We start from the raw sequence: 22,189 nt of genomic DNA on the forward strand, positions 1-22,189 counted from the left end.
GATGTCTTAGCACTCAGCTTCCCTCCCGTTCTCTCTCTCCACAGCCAGCAGTCCAGCCATCACTACACGACTCTTCCAGCGTTGTTCAAAGGAGGAAATGGTTGAAAGGTTGGGGCCCAGGGCAGGCTCCCCAGGATACCCCACAATGGGGTATAACTATTCAGAATGAGTTACTTGAAAAGCAGGTAGAGAAAGAAGGGCTCATGAACCCTCCATTTTCTCCTCAAATGAAGGAAATTAATCTCCCCTGTGTGAGGGGCTGTCCTTGCTCCAAGGTGGGTACCTATGATATCAAGGTCTTGAACCCAAGAAATAGAAGAAATTCTGAAAATGTGACACATGATGAATCTTCAGATGGAGAGACTGACTGGACCTCTTGTATGGACACTGATGCCCACACACCGTCCTTGGGACAACAAAGTAGGGGGAGATTCTGCTCCAGGGACAAAAGCCACACAGGGATGGATGGGACGTGTAGGGACCTGCCATGAGCCCCAAATATAAGGGATGCAGCTCTGATGGTGGAACGAGCCCTGCAGCCTCTGGGAGACGCACAGCCCTGGGGACACTGATTTAGACCCAGTTCAGCTCTTTTCCTGAACAGTAAGAGGATAAGTCTGCCTTTCAAACCCGTGTGTGATGTTTTGGGACAGTTTCCAGAGACACCAACGTGCAGGTCGTACATGTCCACATACGACTGTGGATACCTGTGTTCTCATGACTATTAGGGGCGGGACATATGTCAGGGCTTCTGTGTTCTCTGTCCTCCATTCTGCTTCCTGCTGTGACCCTTAGACTGTAATGCAGTTTATCTTTTCTAACCACAGAGAGGGACGTCATGTTCCAATCCACCATCAGGGTCATATTTACACAATGAAAATAAGAAAACACTACAGAAAATTTAGTTATTTTTTATCCTCCTGGGAGTTGGTTTGCTAGCGTAGAACTGAAAATATTTCATAGATAATTAACGGAAGCATTTCCTTCGTCTCTATGTCCATAACCCTAAGTCAAAGAAAGGCTGTGCCCAGCTGCCTCTGTCATCTCCTCAGCCCCGCACAGCTGCCCTCTCCCTCAGGGTTTCTGACACTCTCAGGATGTGGGTCATCTCACTGTGTGTCTCGCACAGTAATACACGGCCGTGTCCTCAGGTCTCAGACTGCTCAGCTCCATGTAGGCTGTGCTGGTGGATTTCTCTACGGTGATGGTGACTCTGCCCTGGAACTTCTGTGCGTAGTTTGTGTAACTATCTGAAGGGTCTATTTCTCCCATCCACTCAAGCCCTTGTCCCGGGGCCTGTCGCACCCAGCTCATCCAGTAGCTGGTGAAGGTGTATCCGGAAGCCTTGCAGGACACCTTCACTGAGGCCCCAGGCTTCCTCACCTCAGCCCCAGGCTGTACCAGCTGGACCTCGGAGTGGACACCTGTGGGGAGGAGACAGGAGTGGGTGGATCCCCTGTGATTGGCCCATGTACCCTCATCAGCCAGGGACTGGGGAGCCCCTTACCTGTAGCCACTGCCACCAGGAAGAGGACTGTCCATCTCCAGTCCATGGTGAGGGCTGTGCTGTCAGGACGTCTGTAGGGGAGCGTGTGGCTGTGGGGCGATGCTCTCAGGGCACAGACATGTCCGTATTTAACCCCGCCCACCTCAGCTCATTTGCATATTCATGAGCAGAGGGTTTCATAGCTGAAGACTTGGTCCACGTGAGAGACTCAATGACACAGGACCATGCTCAGTGGGCGTCTGAGGGTCCAAGTTCTAATCCCTGTTGGGGGATATGTGTCCCCTGCAGGTCCCTGAATCTGTGCAGACAGAGCTCCTCACACTGAGGAACAAGCCCCCCCAGGACAAGATTCTCACTCAGAACCGCCCTTTTGAATTTCACTGTGACCATCTGTGCCTGTTCTGGGCTTTGATCTGAATGTCTCAATCCGGGGTTCAGTATGTGTCCCCAATTTTTAAAATTTCAAGTTAGTAAAGCCATTTTTGCCATTCAGATTTTTGCTGTAAGACATCTTGTTGTCATGGAAACCCCAATTTAAGTTTGATTTTATTACCCCTCATATTTCGTAAATTCTCCCAATACAGTGGGATATTTACTGACACTTCAGCAGTTTTTGGCCAAACCTTGTTTTACATGTTTTTATAAAGAGGAAGGAAGCCCCAGGCCCTCACAGGAAGCCCCTCTCTCGCTCCCTCCCCACCTGCTCCTGGGGCTGCAGCAGGAGTTGGGTAGGTCGTGAGCGCCCCCTGCAGCCCAGCCTGTGCCCTGCAGGGGAGGGTCCTGTCAGGGCTCACAGGACATGACCTCTAGCGTCTCTAGTCCAGTGTTAAATGTCTGTGCCCTGACCTCACAATGCTGCCTCAGGGACACCGTAAGCTTTGACCTCATCTCTGGAAACAGTGAATTGGCCTCCCTAAACCCCAATGACACTGCAGGGAGACCTTAAACAAAAGTTTCATAACCACCAGGGAGACCATTCCCTGGGGCTGCCAGATGCACTGACACAGTCCTGAGTCCAGAAACTAAGGGACTTTGGGGGCCTCTTACGTCCTTTAAATTCCTCTGGCTGAAGGTGACATCTGAGAATCCCACATTATCTCACAGCCCACTCTACCTCTGCTCATGAATAGATTAGACACACATAGAGAGTGGACGATTTTAGCAGTAATGAACCCCTAATTGTCCTTTCGCCCTGTATGTAATACACGGGCCATCCCCCAATCTGACCCAAGGCCTGGGTGTGTGACTTCTCTTGTCAATAGAACCCCAGGAAATGTGACACATGCACACACTTGGGAAGAACCTACATTCTGGCTCTGCTTTTTCTCACAGCCCATGGGACCCCTGCAGAGGACCCACGAGATGGACCAATCTTGTCCCCCAGATTGTTAGAATCAAGGCCCAATCACACTATTGCCCACTCACGGCACCTGCAGAGGGCGTCCCTTGGAGAACCCATGTCTGCAGGAGGGGAGGCACCTGAGAATTTGGAGGAGGAGGAGGCAGCACTGTTGTCAGCTGACTCAGGTGAGGCTGCTCGTGTGTGTGTGTGTGTGTGTGTGTGTGACATTATGTATCCTTGGGATTAAACACCTGTGAGGTGGTCCCCTGGGTCTGGCTGTGACCTCCTCAAGGGCTCTCCCGTGGTCAGCTCACTTCCCTGTGACCCCGCCCTTCCTGCCTGCAGCACCCACAGTCTCTTCCTGACTCTGTTACCCTGGTAACTAAGCTCCCTCCCTAGGTCTGTCATAGGTAAGAATCCCACCCACTACTCAGAATACAGTTCTGGAAATGTCTTTCCCCTGGAGGGTCTGCCTGAGGGAATTTCTGGGTGGATTTCTCAGTGTTCGTCCTCCCCTCCCACTGTCAGGGACATGAGGGGACCTACATGCATCCTCCCTGGAGAACTTGGACGTATCTCGAGGGAAAGCCCCCAGAGGTGTGTGGTGTGGCCCCAGGACCCCTCCCCCACAGCAGCCCCCCTGTGTGCTCCATCCACTCAGAATACTCCCCTGGAAGTGCTCCTACCAGCTTGAGCCTCCAGCAGCTTCTGCTCCAGGTGAGCAGAGTCACCTGGACTCGGGATGTGCCTGTGTTTCCAGTTATCACAGTGGATGCTGTTTGTCATGTGGGAGACCCTGCTCTCTGCACCATTTGTCCTGCGAGGCGGTCTGCGGGGTCTCTAGTCCCGCTCCCCACATAAGAACGCAGGACATGGTGAGGCCAAAAAGGAACACCCACGGAGCCATAGGTAGGGGAGTCATACCACTATAGTCTCGCTGGAGGCTGGATTCACACGACATACGACCTGCTGTCCGCTTTTCTGCCTGCCAACCGACCCCACTTGCTAACAGCAATCCGCTCTTGCTAGCTCAGCCACCATCTCCTTGCTAGCCCCTATTTTATGCGAGTGTAGCCACAGCAGTTATATTACTGGCCACCTGGTCATTGGTTCTGCTATGGCAGCTTTAGCAGATGAGATGGATTTTTGGTACTGAGGGTGGGGAGTTGCTGTAACAAATACCTAAGAAGGTGTTAGTGGCTTTGGAAGCAGGTGATTGGTAGAAGGTGGAAGGCTTTTCAAGTGCACACGTGAAAATTCCAAGATTGCTGTGAAGGGACGTTAAAGGTGACTGTGCTGAGAGCTCAGAAAGAAGACCGGAGAGCTGTCGAGAAGGCTCCATATTCTAAGAGAATACATAGGTCGTCATGAACACAGTGGGGGTTGAAATGTGGACCTGAGAAGCCATCCTGCAGAGGCTCAGAGGGAAATGAGGAGCAGGTCATGGGTCCCTGAGGAATGTGATCCTTGTTATAAGGTGTCGAACAGCTTGGCTGAGCTGTTTCCTGTGTTATGTGGAAGGTAGACCTTGTGAGCAATGGGACTGGATGCTCCGCTGAGGGGATTTCTAAGCCAAGTGTAGGAGGGGCTTGGCTCCTCTTACTGCTTCTAGTAAAAGGTGAGGAGAGACTGATGGATTGAGGGTGACAGTATTAATCAAATGTTAATCAGAATTTGGAGATTTGAAACAACGTCAGCCTATCCATATAACCAAAATCGAGAAAGCTTGCTGTGAAGAGAGCACAAAAACTGTTGCTGTAAAACCCTTTGATAAATAAAGTCATGGGCACGCCTCATGGTTTCATCAGGTGTCTCAGTATAAGCCAGGAGTAGAGATGAGGTTATACCAGCAGATACACTGTCATTTAATCATACACAGGGACAAGGGGTGTGACAGAAAGAAGGTTTATTTGAATTCTACATAACAGGATCATAACTCATATTGGCAGTGAAGATGCAATATCATGTAAGTAAAGGAAATAATGACCCTTAGAGGTCATCAGGGCTGACTCTTTCATTTCAAAGATTTAAATGATCTTCTCTATTTCAAAAGGTGACACAACCAGGAACCACAGCCTTGGGGTGGGACCCCCAAGGCAGATTCTGGTACGTGTGACCCCGCATTCACAGCCGTGGTGAGACAGCCCTAGTCGGTCCATAAAGTGAGACACCACTTCAGTGGAGTCAGGACATGGGACCACGACCCCGTTGGGTACAGAATGAGGGGCATCCAGCCAAAGAGGACTGTTTTCTAACCTTAATATCACATGGGATTTGCCTGGAAGTCATTGGACCTGGTTGGGGCCATCACTCCTTCCTTCTCTCCTGTTCATCACTTTCAGAACGGGAATGTCTCCCCTATGCCTGACCCACCATCACGTTTTGGAATCATGTCACTTGTCTGGATTCATAGGTTCACAGCTGGAGAGGAATTTTGCCTCAGGATGAATCACAGGTCACGTCACCAGGATCTGATGAGACTACACTTAGGTGAGACTTTGGACCTTAGCCTTAGAGCTGGTGCTGAAATGAGTACAAATTTTTGGATTGTTGGGTAAAGTTAATGTCTTTGGCATGTGGGGAAGGCATCTATTTTGGCGATCATACATTCTGGCATATAATTTGTAGGATATTATGGGTCGAATTGGGTCCTCCCAAATTTGTATGTTGGATTCTTTTTTTTTTTTATTACCATTTTTTCTCTAACATGTCATGAATATATTTTTTTTAATTAAATTTATTGAGGTGACAATTGTTAGTAAAATTACATAGATTTCAGGTGTACAATTCTGTATTACATCATCTGTAAATCCCATTGTGTGTTCACCACCCAGAGTCAGTTCTCCTTCCATCACAATATATTTGATCCCCCTTTACCCTCATCTCCCACCCCCCTTACCCTCTGGCAACCACCAAACCATTGTCTGTGTCTATGAGTTTCTGTTTCTCATTTGTTTGTCTTGTTGTTTTGTTGCTTTTGGTTTATATACCACATATCAGTGAAATCACATGGTTCTCTGCTTTTTCTGTCTGACTTATTTCGCTCAGCATTACACTCTCAAGATCCATCCATGTTGTCACAAATGTTCCTATTTCATCTTTTCTTACCGCCGAATAGTATTCCATTGTGTATATGTACCACAACTTCTTTATCCATTCATCTATCGAAGGACATTTTGGTTGTTTCCATGTCTTGGTCACCGTAAACAAAGCTGCAATGAACACTGGAGCACACATGTCTTTATCTCTAAATGTTTTCAGATTTTTTGGGTAGATACCCAGGAGAGGGATTGCTGGGTCATATGGCAATTCTATTCGTAATTCTTTGAGGAACCTCCACACCGCCTTCCATAACGGCTGCACCAGTCTGCATTCCCACCAACAGTTCTTAATGCTCAATGATGGTGTGTAAAATAGGGCTTTGAGTCGGCAAATAAGGTTACACGAGGTCAGAATGTGGTGGTAGAACTCCAATAGGATTGGAGCATTGAACAAAGAGGAAGAGAGATCTCCCTCCATCATTGAAGGCGTGTAAGGACTCAGTAAGAGCGTGGTCAGCTGCGAGCCAGGTCAGACCTTTCAGCAGGACCTAAATCAGCTGGGACCTTGATTTTGAACTTTCCAGCCTCCACAGCTGTCAAAATCAATTATTGTTGTTTCTTCTTATAAGAATATATCTTCTACTAACACATACATTAAACACATCTGTGTGTACTTGTGTGTGTGTGTGTGTGTGTGTGAGACTGTGTGTATGACAATAATAATAACATTGCATAAAATAAAGTCATTTATTTAGTCATTGTCTCTTAGGAATCCCAGGGACCTGGTCCTCGAGGCCACATAAGATGGAGAAAATCAGATGAGGAACCAGCTGCTTCATCCACAGACACTTAGGCTTTCCTCTCTATCTTCTCTTTTCTCCTGAGGACACGAAACTCTATATAGGGTTGGGGACTCAGCCTGGGAACCAGCATTCCTGGAAGCTTCTGACCAAAGAGGGATATACTTGATTTTGTATTATAGAGGAATTTCAGCATTTTAAAAAGATATTATGGTACAAGAAATTTTACATAACAAATAATTACAAAACACAAGAACAGATATAAGGTACAAGAAATTTTACATAACAAATATTTACAAAACACAGACCGGATACAAGGTACAAGAAATTTTATGTACTGGCAACAAATTTACGATATTTATGCATCACAGAAGGCCAGGAAGTCTTCATCGTTGCAAGTTCATCATAAGTTCAACAACATTGACTATCCTATTCCAGGGTCTTATTTTCCATATGGATGGTTTTATGGATTTGTAGTGTTACACCATTAATTCACAAACACAAATAAAGGAATCAAAAACATTTATATAAATATGGAATTAGTACTATTCATGGATAATGCTCATCCTTATTTTTTCCTCATAAATTTGGGCAAAAAAGTGCACATTGTATATGGAAAAATGTAGTACACGTTCTCAGGTGCATTGAGAAACGAATATTGGAGATTTAAATTCCAATTCAGATTAACTTTTTATATCAAAAGTTAACTCTTCCTAATGTTATACAAATAAACGTGTGGAATTTATTATTATGCTATATTATTATTATCACTATTATTATTTTTATTATTTTAGCTGAAGATTCCTAAAACTACCAAGACAGGGACCTGCATTCTGAGAATTTACTGCAGCGTCAGCTGTATGACTCCTGTTCTCAATACAGACCCAATTGAAGAGATGAAGCAAAAATACATATGTATGTATATATATGTTGCCACATGTAACTATCCATTGTGTTTGAATAGTTAATACACTATGTCATTGTTTAGAGTAGATGCAGTGGGGGGGTTTCTGGTGGTACATATTTTTAATTAAGTTAAGGTGTGTCATGCAGGGTCTCACTTCGCGCTCCCCACACAAGAACGCAGGATACGGTGAGGCCAAAAAGGAACACCCACGAAGCCATAGGGAGGGGAGACATAGCGCTATATTTTTGCTGGTGGCTGGGTTGGAGACACAGGAGGCAGGAGCCACATGATCTGCAATCCCCCGTCCACTTCTCTGCCAAACAGCCAACCTCTTGCTAACTGCAATCTGCTTGCTAGCTCAGCCACGCAGTTATATCAGTAGCCAATGGCTAACTGGTCACAGCTGATGGCCAACTACTACGCAAGCCAGCACCTTTCCGCATGAGGCCAAGAGCCTGGAAACTGCTGTCTGGGACTCTGTCCCACAAGGCGACTACATGGTGACAGCACACTCCCTCCCTTTGTCCCTCCTTCCCTGTTACACCTGCCCTCAGGCTCCTTCCTGAGCTCAAATGTCACAAGTGCCCCAGGTGATAGGAGCACAGTCTCGTGGACCCTGAGCGCCCCCTGGTGTCCTGAGCGCCCCCTGCGGCCCTGCCCCCCTGTCCCCTGCAGGGAGGTTTGTGTCTGGGCTCACACTGACTTCCCCTCACTGTGTCCCTCGCACAGTAATACACGGCCGTGTCCTCGGCTCTCAGGCTGGTCATTTGCAGATACAGTGTGTTCTTGGCGTTGTCTCTGGAGATGGTGAATCGGCCCTTCACGGAGTCGGCGTAGTATGTGCTACCACCACCATAATTAATGGATGAGACCCACTCCAGCCCCTTCCCTGGAGCCTGGCGGACCCAGCTCATGTAATAGTTACTGAAGGTGAATCCAGAGGCCGCACAAGAGAGGCGCAGAGACCCCCCAGGCTGCACCAAGCCTCCCCCAGACTCCACCAGCTGCACCTCACACTGGACACCTGCAAACACAGAGACATCCTGGTCAGAAACTGTCACACATCCACTGTTTCTCTCACTCATATTCTCTCACATACTCAGAGTCTCCTGTTCTCCATAAATTACCTCTTAAAACAGCAACAAGGAAAACCCAGCTGAGCCCAAACTCCATGGTGCGTCGTCTGTGCTCAGTCCTGATCACGGAATGGGGACACCTGGGGATCCCGGGGCTGGGGCTCCTGTCCCACAGCTGCAGGGTCAGGGCTGGGCTGGTTTTCATCAGCAGAGGGGCCCCTATTTGCATGTCCTCCTTCCATATAGGGAGCTCGGGGTTGGACACCTACACAAGGGCAAGGCCTCAGTGCAGGCGTGAGTGTCCTGGTTAGTTGGTGGTCACGTGAGAGTTCAGGAAAACATGATTTATTACACGTGACGGTGCTGGAGTAAGTGCTCAGCACCCATTACCTCATTTCACTTGTATGTGAGCACCCAGAACAAGTGACCGAGGTGTCAATCCACCTTCATGTTGCAGAGGTGAAGCTACACACGGCAGCCCAGAGGAGCCGTGTGATGTGTCCAAGGGCACATATCAGCTGAGAGGGAGCCCCTGTACCCTCCCCATGGACTCCACTGCTCCCTCATCCCACTCCAGGGCAGGGAAGGACATGCCAAGTGAGGTTACAGAACCTCTTTCCTGTAATGAGAACATGTGTGATTTTCTGTGTGGTAGTATTTACCTAAGAATGTGGAGAATCTGGGTTCATGGAGATGTAATTTCACAAGTGTGACATTTTCATGTTATTGTCTGTCTGTAAGTCTTTCCTTACCTTTTGTCCATTTATTTACTTGTAGTCGGTTTAGTGATGCATATTTGACCATAGTAAACGGCACAGAGCAGGAGGATGCAGGTCTTACCTGAATCTCTAGGCATTTTATTGGACCTGGAAGCAGGAACACGAGTAGGAACAGCCCCACCCATTGTCCTCTAAGGGCGTCATTCCTCGTGTCCCACCTGAGTGACTTGTGGTGATGCCCAGCTCAGGGGGCTTCTCGTGCAGGAGACTAGCAGGCACGGAAAGAGCCACCATAACAGGGACTAGGGGCCCTATCAGTAGTGTGGGGCTGTGACTTCACAGTGGGGAACAAACATGTTTAACTCTTAGTGAACAAAGGAGGGTATATTTGGAACTGCTCAGTTTTGATGACATATGGACAAGTGCCATCTCAATATATAATTGAGTGACTGATAACTAAATCTACTGGTGAGTGAACATAGCAGTGGGATGATGTAAATGTATATTGTCAGCCACATTGTATCTAGTGAAATGTCCACATGCATGTTCCTCGAAGCAGAAAACTAAAATAACCCCTTAATCCTCTTCTGACACCTACTGACTGACAATCCACCAGAATCTCCAATCTGTCTATATTATAAATTAGATCCCTAATTGTATTTCAAAGTCATGTCAATTCTGTAGGAATGCATGGAATCTCCTCACCAGCCTGCGGCATCCCCACACCACGTCACTGCCCTGTGGAAACAGCCCCCTGGGTCTCCACCAGTTCACTGAGGAGGAGGACACCTGCCCTCACCTCCCATCACCGTCAGGCCCAGACCTCAGTGTTTGCCTCCTGAGCTGCACATGCTGAGCTATACGGGCAGCTGGACAGCAGTGAGGGGTGGATGTGCTCCTCTTCCTGGGAGATGATGCTGGGGTCTGGGGACACATGTACCCCTGGGAAAGGGGCCCCGAGATGCACATCCTGTGAGAGTGCACTCGGTGTACACGTGGTGGTGGTGCCCTCGCCCCTGGGTACCTCTGGCTTCCTGATCTTCAAGGAGACCAAGAAGATGGACGTGTTGACAGGATGCTTTTCTATCCCTGGGACTTGGAGATGCTGAGAAGTTAGAGAGAGAGTCATGGAGCTGATGGAGAGGCTGTGGGTTTTCAGTCACCACAAGGGCCATTTACACACAGTCTCTCTGCCTAGACTGTCATGAAAGAGCTTCAACAACTTAATATAATAGAATAATTGGTGAAGTCAATTAGGAACGCACAACATCAGGAGGAATGCTGTTATTTAAGGTTGATTATTCATCTATGACATAGAAGTCCCTGCTGTCCCACAGTCATGGCTGTTACATGATTATAGGAGAGGAAGTCATCGCAGAGCCTGGTCCTTGGGAACTGGGCACATCACCATGACGACAGCGTATTCTAAATAGGAAAGTACAGTACGGGGGATACAGTCAGCAGGATTGTGAAGACTGTGTAGTGTCAGATGGGTAGTCGCTTATTGGAGGTTCCCTTCATAAATTAAATAATGTCTAACCACTATGCTGCTCACCTGATACTAATATAAAACAGTATTGGTCATCAACTATAGTTTGAAATTTAGTCACGTAGATGTGTAGTGCAGCATGTGGAATATAGTCAATAAAGTTCTAATAGGAAAAGAAAAGGGGGGACACTTCTGTGTTTCCAGAACGTTTAGAAAACACTTTCTGCTGCGTGAATGTCAGGAGGAGGTTTAAGGAGCACGGAGACCAAACCCTGACAGGAGAGCAGCCCTCAGCCAACTCCTCCCGGGACGTGAATTGAGCGCGTCCCGAGCGCCCCCTGGTGGTGCGCGTGCGCCTTTGTCCCAAAGCCCCTGCAGACAGACTGTGTCCCCTCCCCTTTATCCAGCATCAGTGTGGGACGCTTGGAGCACTAGTGCTGTGTACCCTCCTGTGCACAGACTTTTTCATTACCTGACCCCTCCATTTCATCTCTTTGGAATGCAAGCGTCCGTAACTCTTACCCTTTGCCTGCCCTGCAGTGTGTTTTAAGAGACAACGTGTCTTCTAGTGTCACAGACAGAGAGGCTTTTACCCCAGGATAGAGCCACCAAATTGTGACCCATAACTGATTCAGAGATTGTATTTGGGACTTTTGAGGTGATGGTGCTCATACATTTCAGACTGGATTTCATGGTTCAATGAGTCAGCTTTTGGGGGATGTTGGGAGGTTCTAACTGTAATTGGCCTGTGGGAGGCGTGTGAATATGTGGGGGGCAGAGGGAGCTCTGAGATGGTCTGAGTCAGGCCTGGACCTGTGAGTGTTTGATGGGAAAAGGGGCTTTGTCATTCTTGGTTTATTTAGGCACCAGGGGAAGAAAAGGTTTCCTGTGTTTTCTGAGTGACTCCTGATGCATCCACAGTGCTCATAGCAGAGGGAGGCAGAGGGAGATTAGATCCAGGAGAAGAAAGCAATGTGACCTCTGATGGAAGGTGACCTCCTCCTGGTGTGACGTTCGAGGAACAGGACCTGGGATACAAGGAAAGCACCGCTAGAAGCTGGAAAATAAAATAAACAGCCTTTACTATTCTGTTCCATCTGGACTGCTATAAAAAGTTCCATATCCTGGTACATTATAAAGAACAAACATTTATTCCCCACAGTTCTGCAGGTGGCAATCCAATACCGAGGCCCCACATGGTCACCACTGGTGAGGGCCCTCTGCCTGGTTCACATCTGGTGGCTTCCTGCTGTGTCCTCACAGGAAGGACAAGTAAGCTGTCTGGGGCTCATTAGAGAGGCTCTGCTCCCCTTCCTGAGGGCTGCACTCTGATGACCTAGCCCCCCCAAGTCCCCACCTGCTAATACAACCCTCCATGGGGGTTAGGATTTCAACACACACGTTGTCAGACCACAGCCTCCCCCCAGAGCCTCCAGGGTGTGTGTGGTCCTGCCAACACCTTGATATCGTCCAGTGAAACTGCCTACATGCTCTGAGCCCCAGACTGTGAGGGAATCAATGTGAGTATATCTGAGCCCCGAGTGTGTGGTAATTAGATTCAGTTGTCCTGGGAAAGTAACTGGCTGGACTGAGTCTCACATCATCCAGGGTCTCCCCACGCTGCTCCCTGTTGTGTGAGGACCCCTAGGACTCCCCAGGGACAGGGACACCCGCAGGCTGGGGTCTGAGGAGAGAAGCCTCTTCAGGAACTCACCCCTGCAGGAGAGGCTGAGGGGACGGTGAGCTGACGTAGACTGTGTTTGACCTGGCACACCTGTCACATATGACGTTGTCACCAGGTGTGTGATTCTTCTCCCGGATGTCATGTGTGTGGTGCTTGATCACAGGTGGGAAGTAGAAATTCGTGCTTAATTCTATACTCATTTTCCCTCAAAACATAGTTCTGTTTTTCAGAAATAAGGGAAATGAGAGAACGTCCTAAGAAACTCTAGAGTCCAGTTTCATAATCTACCTGCCACTAAGTGATCCTACGTGATGTCTGAATTAACATCCCTCATTCAGAGAAGAACCATGTTCCAGACCTGTGCTTTCCAAGGAATTTGAGACATGATAGGGTCCTTTCAGGAAAGGCTTTCCCTGGTTCTTCCTTCAGGTCGTTTGGACCCTGGAAACCTTCCCCTGAATGACTGAGGTGCCCCTGAGAGCCTCACTCCTCGTCTCAGGTTCCTGACTCTGTGTGAGGAAGTCAGGAGACTCACCGTCCCTGTCGTCTCCTCAGCCCCGCACAGCTGCCCTCTCCCTCAGGGTTCCTGACACTCTCAGGATGTGGGTCATCTCACTGTGTGTCTCGCACAGTAATACACGGCCGTGTCCTCAGGTCTCAGACTGCTCAGCTCCATGTAGGCTGTGCTGGTGGACGTGTCCCTGGTCACGGTGACTCTGCCCTGGAACTTCTGTGCGTAATTTGTTTCACTATCTGAAGGGTCTATTTCTCCCATCCACTCAAGCCCTTGTCCCGGGGCCTGTCGCACCCAGTGCATATAGTAGTCAGTGAAGGTGTATCCGGAAGCCTTGCAGGACACCTTCACTGAGGCCCCAGGCTTCCTCACCTCAGCCCCAGGCTGCACCAGCTGGACCTCGGAGTGGACACCTGTGGGGAGGAGACAGGAGTGGGTGGAACCCCCGTGACTGGCCCAGGTCCCCTCCTCAGCCAGGGACTGGGGAGCCCCTTACCTGTAGCCACTGCCACCAGGAAGAGGACTGTCCATCTCCAGTCCATGGTGAGGGCTGTGCTGTCAGGACGTCTGTAGGGGAGCGTGTGGCTGTGGGGCGATGCTCTCAGGGCACAGACATGTCCGTACTTAGCCCCGCCCACCTCATCTCATTTGCATATTCATGAGCAGAGGGTTTCATAGCTGAAGACTTGACCCACCTGAGAGAAGCTCAATGACACAGGACCATGTTCAGCGGGCGTCTGAGGGTCCAAGTCCTAATCCCTGATGAAGGATATGTGTCCCCTGCCAGGTCCCTGAATCTGTGCAGACAGAGCTCCTCCCACTGAGGAACAAGCCCCCCCAGGACATGGTCCTCACCGAGAATCCACCTTTGAATGACACGGAGACAACCTGAGCCTGTTCTGGGCTTTGATCTGAATGTCTCATCCTGTGGTCAGTGTCTGTCTTCAAATTTTGAAAATTTCAAACTGGCAAATTCATCCTTTTCATCCAGTGTTTTTTTTTTTTTTTTTTTTTTTAACTAAAGCTCATTGGCGTGACAACTGTTAGGTTTTATTAAGACAAACTGTATTCTTAGAAACTTCAATTTCAGTTAGATTTTACTGCTCATTGTCTTTGGTAAATTCTCCTGATAGAACAGGATATTTACAGACACTTCAGCAGTCTTTGCCCAAATCTTGCTTTAGAGGTTTCTAGAAAGAGGAAGGAAGCCCCAGGCCCTCAGAGGAAGCCCCTTCCTTTCCCCTCAACACCTGCTCCTGGGGCTGCAGCCCCTGCTGGGCGGGTGCTGAGCGCCTCCTGCAGGACAATCTGTGCCCTGCAGGGGAGGGACATGTCTGGGCTCACAGGGCATGACCTCTAGCGTCTCTAGTACTGTGTTAAATGTCTGTGACCTGACCTCACAATCCTCCCTTAGGGACACTCTAAGGTTTTAACATCATGTATGAAATAATGAATGGATATAACTAAACCCCAACGACTCTGCAGGGAGATGTTAAGCAAGTGTTTTATAAAAGACCCAGGGAGCCCCTTCCCTGTGGCCACCAGATGCACTGACACAGTCCAGAGTCCAGAAGGTCTTGAGAACTTTGAGTGGGGAGGGGAAGGAAGCTCTTATCTCCTTAACATTCCTCTTCTTGAAGGTGACATCTGGAAATTCCTGGATTGTCATACAGCCCACTCACCTCTGCTGGTCAATAAAATAGACGCACACAGAGGGAATGATTTCAGGAGGAATGGACCACAAAGTGTCCTAGTCCCCTATACTTAATACATGGGTGTGGGGGCAGAGCCCAGAGAGCAGTTTCCAGGCTCTCGGCCTCCCGTGGAAAGGTGCTGGCTCGGGTAGTAGATGCCCGTCAGCTGTGGCTAGATGGCCATCAGCTGTGGCCCTTGAGCCATTGGCCACTAATATAACTGCCACGGCTGCGTTAGGGAGGGAAGTCGAGGAGAGTCGGTCGGTTGGCAGAAAGCAGACAGCAGGTCGCACATCGTGTGAACCCAGCCTCCAGTGAGACTGTAGCGGTGTGACTCCCCTACCTGTGGCTCAGTGGGTGTTCCCCTTTGGCCTCACCATGTTCTGTGTTCTTATGTGGGGAGCGGGAGCAGAGGCCCTGCAGGCCGTCCCACACGATAAAGGAGCGGGACCAGAGATCCCGCAGGACACCCTGCATTGCAATGGGCCGTCCCCCACTCTGACCCTAGGCCTGGAGTGTGACTCTCTTGTAAATAAAACCCCAGGAAATGTGACACACGCACAGACTTGGGAGGAACCTACACCGTGGCTCTGCTGTTTCTCATAGCCCATGGGCCCTGTGCAGAGGACCCATGAGAAGGGCCAATCTTGTCCCACAGATTGTTAGAATCAAGGCCCAATCACACTATTGCCCACTCCTGGCACCTGCAGTGGGCGTCCCTTGGAGAACCCATGTCTGTGGGAGGGGAGGCACCTGAGAATTTGGAGGAGGAGGAGGCAGCACTGTTGTCAGCTGACTCAGGTGAGGCTGCTTGTGTGTGTGTTGTTATGTGTCCTTATGATTAATCACCTGTGAGGTGGTCCCCTGGGTCTGGCTGTGACCTGCTCAAGGGCTCTCCCGTGGTCAGCTCACTTCCCTGTGACCCTCCCTTCCCGCCTGCAGCACCCACAGTCTCTTCCTGACTCTGTTACCCTGGTAACTATGCGCCATCCCTACGTCTGTCCTAGGTAAGAATTCCCAACCGTCACTCAGAATAGGGTTCTGGAAATGTCCTTCCCCTGGAGGGTCTGCCTGAGGGAAGTTCTGGGTGGATTTCTCAGTGCTTTGTCCTCCCCTCCCCTTGTCAGCGACATGAGGGGACACACATGCATCCTCCCTGGAGAACCTGGATGTGTCTGGAGGGAAAGCCCCCAGAAGGGTGGGGTGTGGCCCCGGGACCCCTCCCCCACAGGAGTCCACCCGTGTGCTCCATCCACTCAGAATACTCCCCTGGAAGTGCTCCTACCAGCTTAAGCCTCCAGCAGCTTCTGCTCCAGGTGAGCAGAGTCACCTGGACTCTGGATGTGCCTGTGTTTCCAGTTATCACAGTGGAGGCGGTTCCTGCAATTTTAGTTCTGTGATGGGTTCAGGAGACATAACTGATATTCATTGTCTCCAGGTTCTCTTCTAAGCATGGGAGTGCTTATTTCTAAGATCTTTAATGTTGGTGCAGAAAGCAGATAGACTTCACAGGTCATCTCTGACCTGTTACTAGAGGTGGGAACCTCACCTCACTAAGTGTAACAGGCACCTGGACAGACATAAGTGAACATGGCATCACTGAAAGTCTTAGCAAATTCAAGTCCCTCCCAGGAAGCTGGAACATGAAAAGTACAACAGGCCAGGAACCTGTTAAGCCTCAGGTGATGTCACACTTGAAAGGGCATCCGTGTCCCTGGCTGGACCCAGGAGGTGCCCCTGCAGCCTCACACTAGGGACAGGAGCTCTCACTCCTTAATCACAAACTGAACAGTGAGAACGCTGTTTCCCAGGTGCGTGCAGAGCAGGGTGGGGAGATGGAGGTGCCCTTGGCTTCCAGGATGCACTGGACACGTGGCCCCAAATCCCATCTGAGAGGCTCTGATCCAAGTGTGAGGACGTCTCATTAGCTCTGCCTTCTGAAACCTGTGGTCGTGTAGGGTGATCAGGAATGTGACTTATTTCCTTCTGGTCATGAAACCTGCTGCACAGATATGCTAACCCATGCGTGACAACCTTTTGTGTGTGTGTGTGTGTGTATGACAGTAATAAACTTCTATAAACAGAGTCATTATTAAGTGTCCCTTAGGGGTCCACAGACCTGGTCCTCGATGGCCACATAACATGGAGAAAATCAAGTGAGGCGCCAGCTGCTTCACCCATGGACATGCCAGGCTCTCCTCTCCTCACTGTCTTTCCACCTGAGGACACCAGGCTCTGCGTCAGGTTGGGGACTTGGCCTGGGAACCAGCATTCCTGAAAACTGCTGCGTGAGGAGGAATATGTATGTTTTCAGGTTTTGTCAGAAAACCATGTAGGCGTCCTAAATTCCAATTCAGACTAATTTTTTTTGGCATGTGTTAACCCTTCTTAATATAAACAATTAAACACTTAGAATTTCTTCTTCTTACTACTATTATTACTGTTATTTTGCCTTGGGATTTAGAAGACAAATAAGAGAGGGCCCTACATACTGAGAGTCTCCTGCACAGTGTCAGTTGTATGCGATCCTGTTCACACTACAGACCCAATTTCAGAGATGAAGCAAACAACACATAGACGTACATATTTGTGTGTGAAATATGTAAATGTCTACTGTGTTCAAAGTATTAATACACCTGCCATTGTTTAGAATAGATGCAGGGCAGGGACTCCAGGGGCTAGATGTTGTTATTTAACGTAAGGAGACTCCACGTGGTGACAGGACTACCTCCCCCTGTCCCCTACCTGCCTGTTTCACCTGCCCCCAGGCTCCTTCCTGAGCTCAAATGTCACAAGTGTCCCCCGTGTTCTGAGCAGAGCCTCGTGCATCCTGAGCGCCCCCTGGTGTCCTGAGCGCCCCCTGGTGTCCTGAGCGCCCCCTGCAGCCCAGCCCCCCTGTCCCCTGCAGGGAGGTTTGTGTCTGGGCTCACACTGACTTCCCCTCACTGTGTGGCTCGTACAGTAATACACGGCCGTGTCATCGGCTTTCAGGCTGGTCATTTGCAGATACAGTGTGTTCTTGGCGTTGTCTCTGGAGATGGTGAATCGGCCCTTCACGGAGGTGGCGTAGTATTTCTCACTTCCATCAGGTTTAATACGCGACACCCATTCCAGCCCCTTCCCTGGCGCCTGGCGGACCCAGTTCATCCAGTAGCTACTGAAGGTGAATCCAGAGGCTGCACAGGAGAGGCGCAGAGACCCCCCAGGCTGCACCAAGCCTCCCCCAGACTCCACCAGCTGCACCTCACACTGGACACCTGCAAACACAGAGACGTCCTGGTCAGGAAACTGTCACACATCCACTGTTTCTCTCACTCATATTCTCTCACATATTCAGAGTCTCCTGTTCTCCATAAATTACCTCTTAAAACAGCAACAAGGAAAACCCAGCTGAGCCCAAACCCCATGGTGTGTCGTCTGTGCTCAGTCCTGACCACGGAATGGGGACACCTGGGGATCCCGGGGCTGGGGCTCCTGTCCCACAGCTGCAGGGTCAGGGCTGGGCTGGTATTCATCAGCAGAGGGGCCCCTATTTGCATGTCCTCCTTCCATGTAGGGAGCTCCGGGGTTGGACGCTGACATAAAGCACATGGTCAGAGTGTAATCTGTTCACGGGAACATGTCTGGTAAGAATTCACCCCCGTATCTGGGCTGGTGAATCTCCCACTGGACCCAGCTGCTCCCCGAACCAACTCCAGGGCAGGTGGACATGCCCAGTGATGTCAGGACCACCTCTCTGGACACAAGATCGTGCTGCAATGCTCATAGAAAGACCAGGCAGCAAACAAATCATAATAGAAAACATAGAGAAAGGGTAAAATTAAAGTGACATGCCATGAAGGTCACCAGTACAGATCACAGCAAGGGGAACCAACCATGACAACCAGAGGAAGAGTTATAGACACAGGTGGGTGCAGGCTGGGGACACAGGTAGTTGCATCTGACAATTATTTCCCTGTAAAGAGCTCACAACATAAACTAAGAGCAGAGTTGAACCTGGAGCAAGCGGACCAAGTGTCTGAGGAGACGGGAGCGTCTGTAGGCTCAGTGGGGAAACAGAAGCACGACCCCCACAGAGAAGCAGAGCCGTGCCACGGGGTGTATTCAGTTCTGGAGTCTGGGGCTGTCTATGTAGCAGCGTCACTGTCCCCATTTCTGTTTTATTCTCTAGACCCCATGTAAGACCAGCTTCAAAGGTCGTGCACAGAGATGAAACTCAATCATAACGAGGCATTTTCTGTAGTAGGTACATATAAATAATAAGGAGTAGAGGTTATGGGAATTCAGTTATTAAAAATTAATTGAAATATATTTGATGTATTGTGTAAATTTAAGGTGTACAACATGGCAATTGGATACCTTCATATATTGTAATGTGATTCCTGTTGTAGCCATAATTACCACCTCTATCACATTAACGATTATTCCCTTTTAGTGCTCGGAATGACTCAGGTGTCCTCTGTCAGAAAGATGGTGAACATAATGCAGTACTGTGTACATTCACGGCACTGTGCCCTAGAACTCTGAGGTTTATTCACTGCTCATTGCACGCCTGTGCCTTTAAACTAGTGAACGTCTGATGGCAATCTCTAAGACGGATTAACCATTATCATGAAATCACTAGTTATATAAAGAGCATTGTATTTCCTTATCCACTGATGACAGAACCGCTGAATAATTCAAATCACCTCCTGTTATTGAAGCTGATCAATTATATGAGAAAATGGACGCCCACGTCGATGAGTCTTATTTTCCCCATCAGGTGTCTGTGTCTCAGTGACATGTGACATAGTGCCAGTCAGGGAACAGGAGCGAGGGTCTGTGGTACATTCCTGGTTCTTCAGAAGTTCATTTCCCAAGAACCATCTCTTCCCACACCCAATCCCTTCCCTGTCTGCCTGTGACCCTGGAAAATGTTGTCCCCATGTCCTCACATGACGGGAGTCACCTGGAACATGAAGCCGACTCACTGGTGTATCAATGTGCAAAACTGGGGGGAAAACTACTCGGAACATGAGTGGTTGAATTAACCAACAGAGGCCACACACGTCCAGGCTGCTCGTGTCATCAGGTTGGGGTCTTCCCTGTTGTTCAGCCAGTTTAAGTTGTCTTTGTTACTTGCCTCTGAAATGTTCACACACGTGATCTAGAGTCATAAAGTTAATGTGTTGATGGTGTGTAGGCACAAGATCATGTGTGTGTGGAGTTTGTATCTTGCACGTTTTATAATTCACTTTCTAGTTCTATTAGTTTTCTGCTGCTGTCTTTAGGGTTTCTTATCAGTAACATCATGTCCCTGAACACAGATACACACAGAAAAGTTGACATCTTGCTGTTTGATTTAGATGCTTTCATCTCTTTTCTTGCCTGACTGCTCTGACCAGGACTTGCAGCTCCGTGTTGAACAGAAGCTGTCACAGTGGGGACCCTGTCTGGTTCCTGATCTTAGAAGAACAGCATTTGAATTTTCTCTGTGTAGCGTGATGGTAGCTCTTTGCATCTTGTATGTGGCTTTTATTAAGTTGTGGTGCATCACTTATATGTTTAATTTGTTGAGGCTTTTTATCATGGAGGGATTTTGAATTTTTTCAGATGCCTTTCCTATTTTTCTATATCTATTTCTATGAGGGTATAATTTTCCCGTCATTCTGTGAATGTGGTGTATTACATTTACTGATTTACGTACGTTGAACCATCCATAAATTCCAGGAATAATTTCCCCTTGATAATGGTAAAGGATCCTTTATTGTGTTGTTAAGTTTGCTGGTATATTGTTGTGGATTTTTGCATTTATGGTCATCAGGGATGTTGTCCTGTCATTTACTTTTCTTGTAGTGTCATTACTTGGCTTTGGTGTGAGTGTAAGGGTCACTTCAATGAATGAGTCTGGAAATGTACCTCATCTTTTAATTCTTGGAAGACTTTGAGAAGAACTGATTGAAAGGTACAATTGTTCATTGAAGATTTGCAGAATTATCCCTTTAATCCATCTGGTCCTCGGCTTTTCTTTATTGGAAGGCTTGATTACCTATTTCAATTATTATTTAAATGTCTGTATCACTCTACCAATGTCACGATCAAATTGTATGATAATTCAAGCAGCTAAATAAGTGAGTTGAAAATACAACTGTTGATCTGCAAGGCTCTGGACACAACACTGAAATTCCCACGTGCACACACACACGTTGCTGACAACTGCCAGCCTTACAGACGCCCTAATTCTGCTTCCCACAGTCAGATCTGCAACATAAACTGACACTGGAGCAGGTGGAGATTCTGGCTTCTGAGGCTGCATCCCCTGCTGTGTGGGTTGTGAGCGCCCCCTGCAGCCCAGGCCATGCCCTGCACGGGAGGGTCCTGTCTGGGCTCACAGGGCATGACCTCTAGCTTCTCAAGTCCAGTGTTACATGTCTGTGCCCTGACCTCACAATGCTCCTTTATGGACGCCATAAACCGCACTGACTGCAGGTCGTCCCCTTGCAAGGGCTTTATGAAACTACCAGGGAGCCCCTTCCTTGGGGCTGCCAGATGCACTGACACAGTCTTGAGTCCCAAAGCTCAGAGTCCTTGGGGGCTTCTTATCTCCCTTAGGTTCCTCTGTTTGAAGGTCACATCTGACTATATCTGCAGATACAGACTCACGGAGCTGAAAGCCCACTCCACATCTGGGCTTCAGTAGGACACAGTCACACATACACACAGACACACAGAGAGGCTGAATTACGTGTCAAAGAAATCCAAATTTCCCTTTCAGCTCGGTACCTAGCACAAGGGCTGTCTCCCCACACTGACACTAGGCCTGGGTGTGTGACCTGCCTTGACAAACAGAACAAAAGCAAACATGACTGATACTGAGGGGACATGGATTGATCCCATTGAAATAGTGTTCAGGGAACCAGGGTCTGCTGGCACCTGTCACCCTTCCATTCCTGGATCAAGTGAACCTGATAGGAGCTTAATGAACAATTGGATGCAGTGAAGGGCTAAGTGCACAGCTACCTACTGTGTGTGAGGCGTGTCGCCAGCAGGTAAGAGGTGTGACCTCCCCTGACCGACAGGCCTTGCTGTACACTTGAACCCAGGACCAGGTCCAGGTGTCCGTCAGGGCTTTAGAAGAAAACACACGGTCAGCTCCCTGGGAAGGACCTTCGAGGGGCTGCTGACCACCTGCACTGCCGTCCAAGGAACAGGGAAGGCCTCCTGCATCCATGCCGCCCACTCTAAATAGACCCAGGTCATCACCCCAAGACCACTGGAGGCTGTCCCTGCAGGTGACCTGAAACCTGGCACTGCCAGGGCTACTGGCCAGGCCCCAGGGGAGATGGCTACACTATGTGACAGCTTTCCCAAGGTCACAGGTCGGGAGACATGGTTTTCACTTCTGCCTTAAAATAACTAATGTACACACTGTGCAAA

Source organism: Rhinolophus sinicus, chromosome 3, assembly GCF_057876585.1.
Source record: "Rhinolophus sinicus isolate RSI-liver-muscle chromosome 3, RSI-T2T, whole genome shotgun sequence".
Lineage (NCBI taxonomy): Eukaryota > Metazoa > Chordata > Mammalia > Chiroptera > Rhinolophidae > Rhinolophus > Rhinolophus sinicus.